We start from the raw sequence: 15317 nt of genomic DNA, 5'->3' as shown, positions 1-15317 counted from the left end.
GGCGCAACAGGGAAAATCCATACGTCAGGTGGCAAGGGAGATGAAGATCTGCAGGATGACCTTGAAAAGATAGGAGAAGTAAGAAAGACAGGGTATAAGAGAACAGGACTTGCCAACCAAGTCTTCAACGTATACATGGAGACAGAGCTGGCAGACCATATAAAGGCACTAGAAGCAATGTTTCACGGCATAAGTGCCATGAAATGCTGTGAGCTGGCTTTTGAGTATGCACGAAGAAATGGCATTGATATCTCTGCCAGCTGGATCAGAGAGAAAAAAGCAGGTTAGGTTAAGTGTGCATTTATTAAGGAAAAGTTATAGGGAACATTGATAATTATTTTCCCAGGACATGCTCATTATCAGTTATCACCATGCACATCCTACAGAGAAGCAAAATTGGGTACTTATTTAGAGCATATAACTTTATGTAAGATCTGAATGTAAACTGAAATGGTTCAATAAGGGATAAATAAAGAGATACCCTTTATGCTAATAAACTATTAACCTTTTCTAGGACCTGATTGGTTCACAGCCTTTAAAGCACGCCACCACCTGTCATGCCGCACTCCTGAAGCAACCTCTCTTGGAAGAGCTACTGCCTTTAATAGGCACAACGTGGGGGATTTCTTTGATAACCTGTCTAAAGTGATGGACAGGTAATCATAAATCATAGGATCACATATTCTCTCTCTCACTCACTCACTCACTCACTCTCACACACACACACATACACACACAGACGAGGCAGCCAGGGAAGGAAAGAGGGCACATCTCTATAGGGTCTTCTGCCCTGAGTAGCAGAATTGACATTTACACACATAACCACCTCCATAATCTCATTTCAGGTATAACTTCCCTCCACACATGATGTACAACTTGGGCGAAACTGGTGTGACTACAGTGCAGACACCCAAGCAGATTATCACAGAGAAAGGGAAGAAACAAGTGGGTTCAGTTACATCAGCTGAAAGAGGAGAGCTCGTCACTGTGACCTGTGCAGTAAACGCCACTGGAAATGCAATCCCGCCCATGTTTATTTTCCCTCGTGTTCGTTTCAAAGAATCCTTCATGAATGGATCACCTGCATGGTCCATAGGTCATTCTACAAAGTCTGGATGGATGAATGAAGAAGCCTTCATCATCTTCCTGGAGCACTTCATCCGCCACACCAACTGTTCCATCGATCACCCAGTCCTGCTCATTCTGGACAACCATCAGTCTCACATCTCACTGAAGTCAGTGACAACTGCTAAAGAAAATGGTGTCGTTATGCTCACCCTCCCACCTCCCAGCGATTGCAACCATTGGACCAAACAGTCTATGGACCACTGAAAAACTTCTTCTTCAGAGCAATAGATGGTTGGATGCACACACATCCTGATCGAACCATATCGATTTACGAGGTTGCAGAAATTGTGAAGCAAGCATTTTTGGCTGCAATGACCCCCACAAACATCATCAGGTTTCAGAGCTACAGGCATATACCCATACAACAAGGATATCTTCCCAGATGAAGATTATGCCCCATCAATGGTAACAGACAGGCCAAACCCAGAAGAGCCTCCCACCAGTGCCACTGCTGACCCGCCTGGGCCATCACATGAGGAGCCAACCTAGGTCCAACCAACAGGTCTTGAAGCAGGTCCAGACCCAGGGGAGCCACCTGCCACTCTTCCAGAACCAAATCCTGAGCACTCATCAAGTGATGAAACTGGTTCTGGTGCCCATGGGAGTTATGTGTGTCCAAAAGTCATACTTCCCTTACCAAAAGCCCATGGGAGTTATGTTCAATTCAATTTCAATTCAATTAAATTTTATTTATATAGCGCCAAATCACAACAACAGTTATCTCACAGCGCTTTTCATAAAAGAGCAGGTCTAGACCGTACTCTGTGATGTTATTTACAGAAGCCCAACAGTTCCCACCAAGAGCAAGCACTAGGCGACAGAGGCAAGGAAAAACTTCCTTTTAAGAGGCAGAAACCTCGAGCAGAACCATGGCTCAGGGTGGGCGGCCATCTGCCTCGACCGGTTGGGGTGAGAGAGAGAGAGAGAGAGAGAGAGAGAGATGTAAGGAGAGAGAGAGGTGAGGGAGGCAGCCTACACAATATACACACAGAGGTACACACAGTGAAGGTAATGTTGCTATAGACTAAATGAAAAATGGTACAGATATTTATAATAGTGTTAATGGTAACCATCTTAATGTTAATGATTATAATAACAATAAGACTAGCAACAATAGTCGTTGCAGTAGAGGGTGTCGAGCAGGAACACGGGGGCAGCAGGTGACCCGCAGCCACAGCTCCAGACTCCACAGCTCCAGAGCCAGAAAACCTGCAGGAAGTGATAGGAGAGAGGAGAGAGACGAGAAAGCACAAGACTACAAGAAAGGGGAGAAGTTGTGTTAGTAACATGCAATAATGGGATAAGGTTGCATACAGAGGGAGAGAAAGTTGAGGAGAGAGGAGTTCAGTGCATCATGGGAAATCCCCCGGCAGTCTAGGCCTATAGCAGCATAACTAAGGGATGGTTCAGGACTACCTGAGCCAGCCCTAACTATAAGCTTTATCAAAGAGGAAAGTCTTAAGCCTACTCTTAAATGTGGAGATGGTGTCTGCCTCCTGACCTGGTTCCACAGGAGAGGAGCTTGATAGCTGAACGCTCTGGCTCCTAGTCTACTTTTGGAGACTCTAGGAACCACAAGTAACCCTGCATTCTGGGAGCGCAGTGCTCTGGTGGGGTAGTAAGGTACTATGAGCTCTTTAAGATAAGATGGTGCCTGACCATTAAGAGCTTTGTAGGTAAGAAGAATGATTTTAAATTCTATTCTGGATTTTACTGGAAGCCAATGCAAAGAAGCTAAAACAGAAGAAATGTGATCTCTTTTCCTGGTTCCTGTCAGAACACGTGCTGCAGCATTCTGGATCAGCTGAAGAGTCTTAATGGACTTTTTCGAGCAGCCTGATAATAAGGAATTGCAGTAATCCAGCCTAGAAGTAACAAATGCATGGACTAGTTTTTCTGCATCATTTTTAGACAGGATGTTCCTGATTTTCGCAATATTACATAGGTAAAAAAAGGCGGTCCTTGAAATTTGCTTAATGTGAGACTTAAACGACATGTCCTGATCAAAGATAACTCCAAGATTCCTCACAGTGGTGCTGGAGGCCAAGGCGATGCCATCCAGGGAAACTATATCTTTAGATAATGCGTCACGGAGGTGCTTGGGCCCCAGAGCAATAACTTCAGTTTTATCTGAGTTTAACATGAGAAAATTACAGGTCATCCAGGTTTTAACATCCTGAAGGCACATTTGAAGTTTAGCTAACTGATGAGTTTCATCTGGCTTGATCGATAGATATAACTGAGTATCATCTGCATAACAATGAAAGCTTATGGAATGTTTCCTGATAATATTGCCTAAAGGAAGCATATATAAAGTGAAGAGGATTGGTCCAAGGACAGATCCTTGAGGAACTCCATGAGTAACTTTGGCGTGCATGGAGGACTCATCGTTAACATGTACAAACTGAAATCGATCTGATAAATAGGACTTAAACCAGCTTAGAGCGGCTCCTTTAATGCCAACGAAATATTCCAGTCTCTGCAATAGGATCTGATGGTCAATGGTATCAAATGCAGCACTAAGATCTAATAAAACCAGTACAGAGACAAGTCCTTTGTCTGATGCAATAAGGAGGTCATTAGTAATTTTCACCAGTGCTGTCTCTGTGCTATGATGAGCTCTAAATCCTGACTGAAAATCCTCAAATAAACTATTGCTCTGTAGAAAGTCACACAGCTGTTTAGCAACTGCTTTCTCCAGGACCTTAGAAGAGAGAAAATGGAAGGTTAGATATAGGTCTATAGTTGGCTAAAACATCTGGATCAAGGTTGAGCTTTTTCAGAAGAGGTTTAATTACAGCTACTTTAAAGTACTGTGGTACATAGCCTGTTGATAAAGATAGATTGATCATATCTAGTATAGAAGTGCTGACTTAGGGTAAAACATCTTTAAGCAGCCTAGTCGGGATGGGGTCTAAGAGGCAGGTTGATGGTTTAGATGAAGAAATTATTGAAGTTAGTTGGTGAGGGAAGCAAAACAGTCTAAACATATATCTGGTTCTACAGCTGTTTCTAAGGTTCCTGAGTTAAGAGATAAGTCGGTGCCAGTTGAGGGCAGGTCTTGGTGAATTTTGTTTCTAATAGTTCATAGTATCATTAAAGAAGCTCATGAAGTCGTAACTACTGAGAGCTATGGGAATACTTGGCTCAATAGAGCTGTGACTCTCGGTCAGCCTGGCTACAGTGCTGAAAAGAAACCTGGGGTTGTTCCTATTTTCCTCTATTAATGACGAGTAGTACGCTGCTCTGGCATTACGGAGGGCCTTCCTATAAATAAGACTTTAAGACTATCTTACCAAATTGAATGAGAATTTTCCAGTTTGGTGGAACGCCAATTCCTCTCAAGTTTCCGCGATATTTGCTTTAATTTGCGAGTTTCAGTATTATACCATGGAGCTAATCGTCTTTGTTTTAGTATTTTCTTTTTTAGAGGGGCTACAGAGTCCAGTGTCATTCGCAGCGAGCCTGCAGCACTATCAACAAGATGATCGATTTGGGAGGGACTGAAATTAGCATAGGAGTCCTCCGTTACTTTGAGACTTGATAATGAATTTAGAGCTGATGGAATGGCATCCTTAAATTTAGCTACAGCACTATCAGACAGACATCTTGTATAGAAATTTCTGCCCAATGGCGTGTAGTTCAGCAATACAAACTCAAAAGTTATCAAACAGGTCAGATAAAGAGGGATTCTGTGGGAACACTATTAAATGTTCAATTTCAATACCATACACCAAACAAGGTCGAGGGTGTGGTTAAAACAGTGAGTCGGTTCATGAACACTCTGAGAGAAGCCAATGGAATCTAACAGAGATAAACGCAGTACTGAAGCTGCCATTCTCAACGTCCACATGAATATTAAAATCCCCTACAATAATAACTTTGTTCGTTTTAAGGACTAAAGTTGACAAAAACTCTGCAAATTCAGATAAGAATTCAGAGTACGGACCAGGTGCTCGGTACACTATAGCAAAAAGAATTGGTTGCAATGATTTCCATCTTGGGTGAGAAAGACTAAGAACTAAGGCTTTCCAATGAGTCATAATTTAGTTTAGGTCTAGAGCTGAATAGTAGGCTAGAGTCGAAGATAGCTGCAACTCCACCTCCTCGGCCTGTGCCTCGAGGAATGTGAGTATTAATATGACTGGGAGGGGCGGATTCATTTAGGCTAACATATTCTCCATCACCCAGCCAGGTTTCAGTAAGACAAAATAAATCAATATCATAATCTGATATTAGTTCATTTACTAGTACACCTTTAGAAGAGAGAGATCTGATGTTTAAGAGTCCAAATTTAATTTTCCTATTCGTTTGCACTATTGCCCTTGTGGTTTTAATTTTTATGAGGTTTTCATGCACAGCTCCTCTTCTGTTTACCTTTGATTTAAATAATTTCAATGGTCGGGGGTCAGACACCGTCACTATAGGATTTTCACTAAGTAACTCCTGGAATGGAGGAGCAGAGAAGTGTGTTAGACTGCGACTCTGCGTAGGGTTTTGGGTGGGTAACTGCTGAATTAGAAGGGCAGAGAAGTGTGTTAGACTGCGACTCTGCCTCCTGGTCTCAACTCTGGGTTGTCATGGATTTGGTCCACTAATAAACTTGGCCAGATTTCTAGAAATGAGAGCTGCTCCTTCCCAAGTGGGATGGATGCCGTCTCTCCGGATCAGACCAGGTCTTCCCCAGAAAGTCTGCCAATGATCTACAAAGCCCACATCGTTTGCTGGACGCCACCTCGACAACCAGCGGCGGAATGACGACATGCGGCTATACATGTCATCCCTGGTCAGATTTGGCAGGGGTCCATAGAAAACTATGGTGTCCGACATTGTTTTTGCATATGTACACACACCGACTCAACATTAATCTTAGTGACCTCCGATTGACGTAACCGGGAGTCATTACCGCCGACGTGAATAACAATCTTACTGTATTTACGTTTATCCTTAGCCAGCAGTTTCAAATAAGACTCAATGTCGCCCGCTCTGGCCCCAGGGATGCACTTAACTATGGCCACTGGCTTCGCTAACTTAATGTTTCTCAAAATGGAGCTGCCAATGATCTGTTCAGCCCGAGATGAGGGAATCTCTGGGTTTTTGGTTTCAGAGAGCGAGATCAGATAAACAACTTACACTGTGAACCTAACCTGCTCGGGAGGAGGTTTACTTCAACAAACGCTGAGTTTCTCTCTGACTCCTCCCCTCCTGCGGAGCTTGTAAGCGGCTGTCCTCATTCAGACGGTCAATATCAAAGCACATATTGGAACACAGTTACGTCTTTAGAAACATCGAAATCATGGATAAATAGGCTGTTTTGGGGTTTTTTTACCCAAACATGATCTTGAACATGACGCTTTTATGATCAATCAGTCATTGATGTATGAACAGAGAGTTATCTTTGGACATCGTAAATTTATCCTCAGCACAGAATAAAATCTATAAACTACACTGTCCTTTATAACACAGTGACTCTGTGGACATTAAGGCAAAACATTTACTGTGCGCTACAGTGCTGCAGTTTAAAGTAATCCGTACAAAATTGATCAATGAACAGTAACCTTTCATATTGTAGTCGCACAGATTGAACATTCCTATCGTAGTTATCAGCTCAATATGATGTGAATATTTCTGAGTGAGGATGACTGAGGTGCAGCTGAAACAAATAAATGTAGTATAAAAGTGAATTTTTCATTATCTGCTGATAGTCTGAATGTGTTTTGACAGCATTTCATAAAATACGAAATGAGCAAGATTTTATTAAATCTTAAATTAAAACAGACGTCTAAAACTTCAGTCAGTTTGAACCTAGACACATTACAAAAAAATCATTAATAGGCCTACTGAGTCAGCCTGTCACTTTACAATCACAGGTCCATGAGCAGCCTAAACTACAGATTACAATCGATTAATAATTTCATCTTCAGTTATTGCCACCGGCATTTAGTCCCGTCAGGTTCCAGCTGAATAATCAGGCCTGTAGCTATTTAAAATGAATAACCAGAGAATTCCAGCACTTTATCAATCATTAAGGAAATTCCAGTCTGGTAAATGATGAATGAGCAACGCTGTATAAAATGTAATATTGTTAACATATCGATCTTCCACTCCTGTGTTTTAGAGCCAATTCGTATTTCTAGCTCCACCCGATTGTATTATATATATATATAATATTTACAAAATATGACACTGATTACTGAGTTGACACTTACATTACATACATATATTAGCATTTGTTCTGGAGAGTGGCGGAGACACAGATTTAATCAGTTTTTGTTTAATTTTGGAAGGAAACGGGGCTGTTCCCATAACGTAACTCTCAGGATCGCTGGGTGCACAAAGCAGGGGAGAGCCCAAACGCATGACACTGAGAGCTGAGATTGAGTTCCAGGTTTTATTTATCCCAAACACGACAACAGGCATGAACAGAACTCACGAGTACAGGAACTGGTACATCCAAAAGGTAGCAGGTAACAACACGACATCCGACCGGACAGGGAATGAACAGAAACACCAGACATTTATACACAGTGATTAACGAGCAGGGTGGCAGCAACACAGGTGACTAGGATCAGGGTTAATGAGGCAGAGACACAGAAGGGAAAACAGAGACTAGCAGGCAGGCAGATTACTGAGGGGGGGGGAGACAAAATAATAAAAGACAAGTTACTCAACACTAAACATCAGAGTAATATAAACAAGCGGACAGATCACAACAAGGAACACAGACAGAAGCTAAGACTTGAACAGAACTCAGGACAGACATGGGCAAAACACAGAAGTACACAGACCAGGAGTAAACACTTAAGACATGAACTAAGGCACAGGACTAGGAACACAGACATGGAACAAAAACCCAGACTCCGCAACAAGACACACAGACTGAAACCCAGACACGCTCAGGACAGGATCGTGACAGTAACGTTACACATTTACAGCAGCGACTTAATTTGCAGCAATTTTCGGTAAATATTAATGCATAATGTGCATTGATTACGATGTTGACTACACTTATAGTTAGTGTATTCTATCCTGGGAGTGATGGACAGACAGTGTTCACAGTGTGGTCTGTTGAAATGTAACTAGAGAGATAGTTACTGAATGAATTAACTACATTTCTAAATACGATCCATAACATTACTGTTAACTGGGGATTCATTTCAGTATTGCTAATGTACCATTTCACCCTTCCCCAAACAGAGGCTAAACTATTAACCAGGACACAGACACATTTTGACTGATCAATCCACACCACCTGCTGCCTGGGAGAGACCTTGCTGATGCAGTAGTAGTAGTGGCTACTGTGCTTTCTCTTGCCATGGTGTATCAGTATGACTGACAGTCTTCTCTTACCTTGTAAACTGAGTCAGGCTGTTTCACTTAATCATCCTGTTTCCACCTACATATTGAATGTATGATCATTAGCACTTGTTTTGTTTGTTTCATCACCTGATGATATGCCTTACAAAATCCACCAAACTTAATTTTTTCTTCTGTCCATTCACTTTGTATTTTGTTTTATAACTAATAACATGTCCATTTTTTACTTACTGTATACTGTGTGTATTGACAAATTGTATTTTGATGCTTTGGAAACACTGTGCTTAAAACCTTCATGCCAATGAAATTTCATTTCATTTTTTTGTTTAATATTGGAGGGAAAGGGGGGGGGCTGCTCCCATAAGATATAATAAATTACAGTATGGATATATTTTTTCTCATGCTTCTATTGTCATAATTACTGACATTCTCATGTTATGTTAAGACACATTCACATACACATGCACAACAAGTAAATATCAATGAATGCCAGGAGCTGTTTAGTTTAAGTCAAGAAAGAAGTTTTGGTAAACAGTGCAAAATATACAAGGCAACCAATTGCATTCAACAATACATTTTATTATATTTTATATCCAGGTAGGTAAGTTTTCCTTGAATGTGAGGTCTTCAAGGAAACACTTTTTTAATTCTCACATCCTGCATGACCAGACAGGAGGCTATATTTCATGCCAGATGTCCCACATCTGGTTCAGAACTTGAAGAGTGTCCTGGTTGGTGGACAGACATTTCTGCAAGCTTGGTCATCGCTCCACTCTCCGCTCAAAATCCGTCCTGCTGAAAATAAACAAAACAACAACACACACATAATGCAAATTAAATCTCAGCTGTTTGACAGCTGGAAATTAGGCTTACTTTATCTAGGTATAGATATATCAGGTGTTCATATACCTGAAACAAACGCCTATTCATACATTCCATGTGCTACTTTCATCATAATTCTGAATCACTACAGTATCATGTTTTTTACCTTTATTAGTCACAGGGAGCCATTAACATGAGGAGTTGGGTTCAAAATAAATCATTTTATTCTATCTAACAGATGTCCAAAATATGACCTCGGTCAACATATGCCACTGATCTTATCACCCGTCACCGATGCACTGTCTAACAAACACTGTGTGTAATGACTGAATTAACCAAGGAACAACCTCGCTAGATACAAGTTAGCCAAGTTATCTAGCTGAGATAGCTAACTTACCGTTCATCGTAATCACGTGTAACGTTACTACTACAGCGGCAACTAAGTGCTGCTATACTGAGTTACAACAAAATAACCAAAGATAAACGATGTATGCTAACTAACTAATAACTTTACATTTGAGGTAAATATTGGCAAACTGACAACATGGTATGGTAACGTTAGCTGGTTAAGTGTTAACAGTTAATATCTTCCGATAAACCTTGACTAAAGCTGGCGACATAAAATACCACTATTGACTAGATTCATGAGAGGACAGCTAATGAGTTAAAATGTCAACAAATGCAGTAATTTCATCAACTTACCAGGCAAACACTGAAATGAACGGGGCTCAGCGCTGGAACTATCCAGTGTTTGGAACTATCGGCTGCCCCATGACGCGCGTTACTTCCGCATTCCACAGTTCCAACAGAAGTCAATGGGAGTGTCGTAACTCTCTTATTTAACGGCCCTGGGTAACCCTATGTTACTATATTACCCCCAATCTGTCCACTGCTGAGGCTCTATCCACCTGAAGGAGTATCTAATAGTAACTTATATAAATTATTGTATTAGTACAAAGTGTTATAACAATACATAAAAAGTAGTGCTGGGCAAAGATAAAAATTTTTAATCGCATAGTTATGTGCAAAATTGAATGGATTCTAAAGTAACATAATGCGCACTTTTAATTTAAATGTACTGATATATACACAAAAGTGCAATAACATGCGGTTTGCAAACACAAATAAGGTGCTTTTTACCAGCAGTATTCCCTTTACACAGTAGCAATAAAATATTTCTTGTAAATCTCAACTTAAACATTAATGTATATAAAGCCAAAGTTATTTACCATTGCCAGGGCATTACCTTTTATAGTCCAGAGCCACGATCATATCATAACAGGCACTATATATATATATATATATATAAAAATCTGTTTTTTTTCTTAACAGGTATCAGCAGAAACATTTTTTTTTATCAGGGAGCAGCATAAACAGCTATTTAATAGCAAGTGTCCCTGTTAGAGTGAGGTGAAGTGGTCTCCTCACGCACAAGCCCGCTCGCTGCATAAGTTGAATTGTCTAGAACTTTTTGTACACGATGCAGAGCAAAAAAAAACAGTGGAAGAGACTGATCCTCGCTGTTTGAGAGTTTCCAGAATCTATTACTGTTTTCTAAATATTGTGGAAGTGTATAGGGGACTAATTTCAAATTATCATGCAAACTTTAAAATTAAAATGTAATCCCACAACATTATCATTTTCCATATATGTATGTGTTATTTAGGTAAAAATTTAAATGAAAACGCAATCTTTCAGTTTTCATTATCACATACTTGTGTGGGCATTCTAGGACCATATTAAAATGAAAATGGAAACAGCATTTGACATTTCATTTTCAAAGGCTTATCCTGCTATATAGTGGACTTTATTCAAATGCAATGAGTGAAACAGCGTCCCCAGGCTATTGCATTTACACGTCCATGTCCTCATGGTCTTTTTAACCTCTTAATATTCCTGTAAAATTCATTCAAAATGCCTATTTAAGGCATATCCAAAGTAAACTGAATGTAGTTCTTGAACCGTTTGGAGTATATGCATGGTTTTCACGTATGGTTTATATGCATGAGCTTCTCTGAAAGATAACACTCTGGAGTGTCTAACCCAAAAGTCAGAATGATTGTAAGTGTTACTGGAATTGATTAATATAGTTTAAACATCCTAAAATTAATATATTTTTTGTTTCCGCTTGAAAATGCTTTCTAACAAATGCATGCAGACAACTATAGCTGGGACTTATTAGCTGGAAAACACTGTAGGGACACAGCATAAAGCCTTACCTAGTCCAAATTTAAATTTTACACCAGCTAGATTCCATACACATCCGGTTCAGTGTTCTTAGTGTCGTTTGGCACTACTTCGTATTTATATAAAAACCTGACAAAACTGGACATTGCTGGGAGAAAAGAAAGCAAGGAGGTTGAACTACCTGGCGAGTTCAGAAAACGTGTATGTAACTTTATTCCAGCTATTATTGTACTTTACTATGACCAAGTTAGCAAACCATAGCCCTAATCAATCCGAACTCCATTCAGAAAACAAACATTTTAGAAGTTGTTGTCCTGCTGTCTTGCTGACAGACCTGACAAGGCAAGAATTCATTTGTTTAACAAATCTGCATCATATTATAGTATTCACAGCAAAATGTTTACTTTGGGTTCATACAGCTGTAGAAATGGGGAGTTGTGTTTATTCGCGTTATCGCGTTGTGTGTGAACACTCCAGGGATGTCCAGCGATAAAACCCCCACGAGGAAAGCGTTGCGTAGATTAAATTTGCGTTTGGTCTGAATGCACAGTTACAGCACGGGCTCTTGTTGGCTATTGTAGGCTGTGAAAGAGACATATGAGCTCCTATTGGGTCAGATTAGCTGTCAGGCAAAAGGTCCAGAGTTCAGCGGTTAATTTGAATACAAGCTATCGTAGTTGTTTACATCCAAATCGGAGTTAGCTGGCAAATATGAAACTATGCGGCAGCAGTCAATTAAAGTAAAGTAATTAAAGCGTTTGTGTGTGTGTTAGAAAAATTAAAATATATTAAAAATTAAAATAAATAAATAGATAATACCGTAAACGTGTGTGTATATTAATAGACAAAAATAAGAACAGCATCTGACATTTCATTTTCAAAGACTTCCTCTGCTCTTTAGTGAACTTTATTCAAATGCAATGAGTGAAACAGCGCCGCAGTCTATTGCATTGCATTTACATTTACGAGCAGCTTTCCAAGGGACACAATGCAAATGAAAATGCAATCTGTCAGTCCTCTCATCAAGGCGGGTCTTCAGTTAAGACGTCACTTCCTCTTCATTTGGAAGGCCACTTGTCATGGTTCAGTTGTGTATCTACCATTACACAACACTAGGCTGTAACTTCACAATGAAATGAAATCTATTGAAACAGCTCAAGGATGGCTCTATACTGACTTCAAACTTGGAACCAGTAAGTTTTGCCATTTTTATGTTGCTTTTCTATTTTTTTTTTTTTTTTGAACACTTGCCTTTTGAACTTGGTGTTACCCTGTTCTGCAGCTAATGTGGCTAACTAACATAATGCTGTTTCTGGCGTCTATTGTGACATTAATCCCACACGCCATCGCCTGTATGTGTGTCTGTTGCTGCAGTAGCCTATGTAAGTTTACCTGATAGATGCATGGCACGTGCTGGGCAGTGTCAATCCCAGGCTATTACTTCACATTACAGCAACACTATCATTAGTGACAGGACCACAGCTCCATTACAGTTAATGTTATAGGAACAGTCAGTCTGTCTGTCATATCAACTACATAGCTGTAATAGTTACAGCAGAGGTGTTTCCTGCCAGGCTAACTGAAGACAATCAGGACTCCTCACTCCTCCTCAAGTACAGGTTTGTACTTAGCTGTTGAACTCATGTTATACTGCTATTAACAGTGTTTTTTTGTCGTTTTTTTGTGTATTTTTCTGTAATATAGACGTTATTTCCAACTTTTACCACAAGAGGGAGTATACGGTTTAGTGAGTCATTTAGGAGCAGTCTGCGACACTAGTGCATTGCTGTAACGTGAGTCTGTCACGCTCTGCCGGTCGGCCATTCTTTGTGTTGCACTTTTGAGTTTAGTATCTGCCTTATAGTATGTTGAGTTTTGGGTTCTGTCCTGTCTTGTGTCCAGTATCTGCTTTATAGTCTGTTGTGTTGTGAGTTTCTCTGAGTTATTGTTTGGTCAGTTCATTATCTGTTATTTAGTTGGTCTTTGATTCCATGTCATGTTCTTAGTCTTGTACTTTAGTTCATGTCTTTAGTGTTTACTCCTGGTCTTGTGTTCTCTATTAAGCTCTGTACTGTGTTCTGATATTTTGTAACATGTGCGTTTCTGTGTTGTCGCTTATTCACTCTGCCCCAGGTCTGCTTGTCATGTCAAGTCTCTCTGTTTGCTCTCTCTCTCTCTCTCTGCCTCTGCCTGCCTCGTTAGCCTCATGTCTGTCACCTGTGTCGCTCCCGCCCTGCTCGTTAGACCCTGTGTATATATACCTGGTGTTTCTGTCTTGTCTTTGTCCGGTCATTGTTCATGTTACCCCCCAGTCTGTTGTGTGTATACTCTCTGTCTTCCTGTAGCCAGCCTTGCTCGTCTTGTCACCCTGTACTTTTGGATTTCTGTTAGGATCACCTTGTTTTTGGACTCTGTTAACCAGCCACTCTAACAGTAAGTGTGCTCGCCTTTTGTTGTTTTTGCCACAATAAATCTTCTCGTTTCACTGCACCACCTCTGCCTTGCATCCTGCATTTGGGTCCTCCAACCTGCCTCCACACCACCCATCGTGACATTGTCTGAACAGACAATGTGCTGGTTAACAATCTACCGATCTGCTTGTGTATGTTGCAGGTAAGCGGACATAATATATCTAAGGAAGTGGATGTAAATAGTCGTGTAGGAAGAGGAAGTCTTTGAAAATGATGTCAAATGCTTTTTTCATTTTAATATGGTCCTAGAATGCCAACACAAGTATGTGACAATGGAAATTGGATGATTGCATTTACATTTAAATCTTTACCTAAATAAAACATACATATGTGGAAAATGATGATGTTGTTGTGGGATTTCATTTTCATGTTTGCATGATAATTTGAAATTAGTCCCCTATACCCTTCCATAAAATGACATCAACAGGAGGGAATTTGCATGGCAAAGTATCCCCACAAAACAAGACGAAGGACGATCAGGTAAAGTTATGTATAATTTTAAGTTAAACAGGCTACAGCTGTTTAGCGCACAGAAGCTGTTGCCATGGTTACCATCCATAGACGAGGTAAACAGGTTAAAAAGCGGAGTTTCCCTATCAGACAGTCAGAACTGAGAAAGTCTCTTGGGTGAGTTACGAAACGTCTTCTATCTTCAACCAAGTCCAGTTGTCCTAGATTTTAACGTTCTTTGGATAAGTATGACATGGATGACTTAGAAACTTCAGACATAGCATGATGTACGGTGATCTTTATCACATCCTCTGAATGAGCTGGACTGGTGAGCAAAGGATCACCTCTTATAGATCAATGTGTCCTCTGTGTCTCCTTCACTGCCGTAAAGGGGACCAAAGATAATTGCAGAGTCAACAGACATCTAAAGAAGCATTCCATATAAAAACAACCCATAACATCTCTCACTTCTGTTAGTTCTGCTACCAGAACTAGTTGTTCTGCTCTATTGATTTCACTTCCACCGTGTGCCGAAACTAGAATCTCTTTTTGTGGCTTTGTTGCAATGTAAAAGAGTAACACTGTCAGCCTTGCAGTCTCGTACATAGAGCCGACAGACAAGTGTCATCAGTAAGGTGGTTGTGTTTGAGGTCCCACACCTCAAACTCAAAATCTGACTCTGATCCTTTAGGAGATATTCCATCAGGAAAGAATTGTTTCTTTCCATCTTGACAGTTGTCTTTAAGTCCAGCATTAATTGTCAACTGAACTTTTTTGGCGCCACCTCGCTGCTTTGCCCTCACCTACCAGACTACATTACCGTCACTGTGAAACCATCCTATCTTGTGTTTTTTTGTGTATGCATGTGTTCTGACTTAAAGTTTTTCCAAAAGCCCTTGTTTTCGCTTTGAGATGGACTTTTTACTTTTGCAAAAATTTAAG

General features: G+C 40.3%; 1 long non-coding RNA gene across 1 annotated transcript; it reads right to left on the bottom strand.

Annotated features, from left to right (window-relative positions):
- Positions 1-9003: 9003 nt before the first annotated feature.
- On the bottom strand, positions 9004-10065 carry LOC119909789. The gene is made up of 2 exons (XR_005445543.1): positions 9970-10065; positions 9004-9240 (listed from the first exon to the last, which is right to left on the bottom strand). It is a non-coding gene; the product is annotated as an uncharacterized LOC119909789 (long non-coding RNA).
- Positions 10066-15317: the final 5252 nt, after the last annotated feature.

This window comes from Micropterus salmoides, unplaced genomic scaffold (genome assembly GCF_014851395.1).
Source record: "Micropterus salmoides isolate LMB-PRFRI ecotype aquatic unplaced genomic scaffold, ASM1485139v1 Ms_hic_scaffold_19, whole genome shotgun sequence".
NCBI lineage: Eukaryota > Metazoa > Chordata > Actinopteri > Centrarchiformes > Centrarchidae > Micropterus > Micropterus salmoides.
The sequence above is the reverse complement of the archived record's forward strand: the minus strand, read 5'-3'. Positions and strand labels throughout refer to the sequence as shown.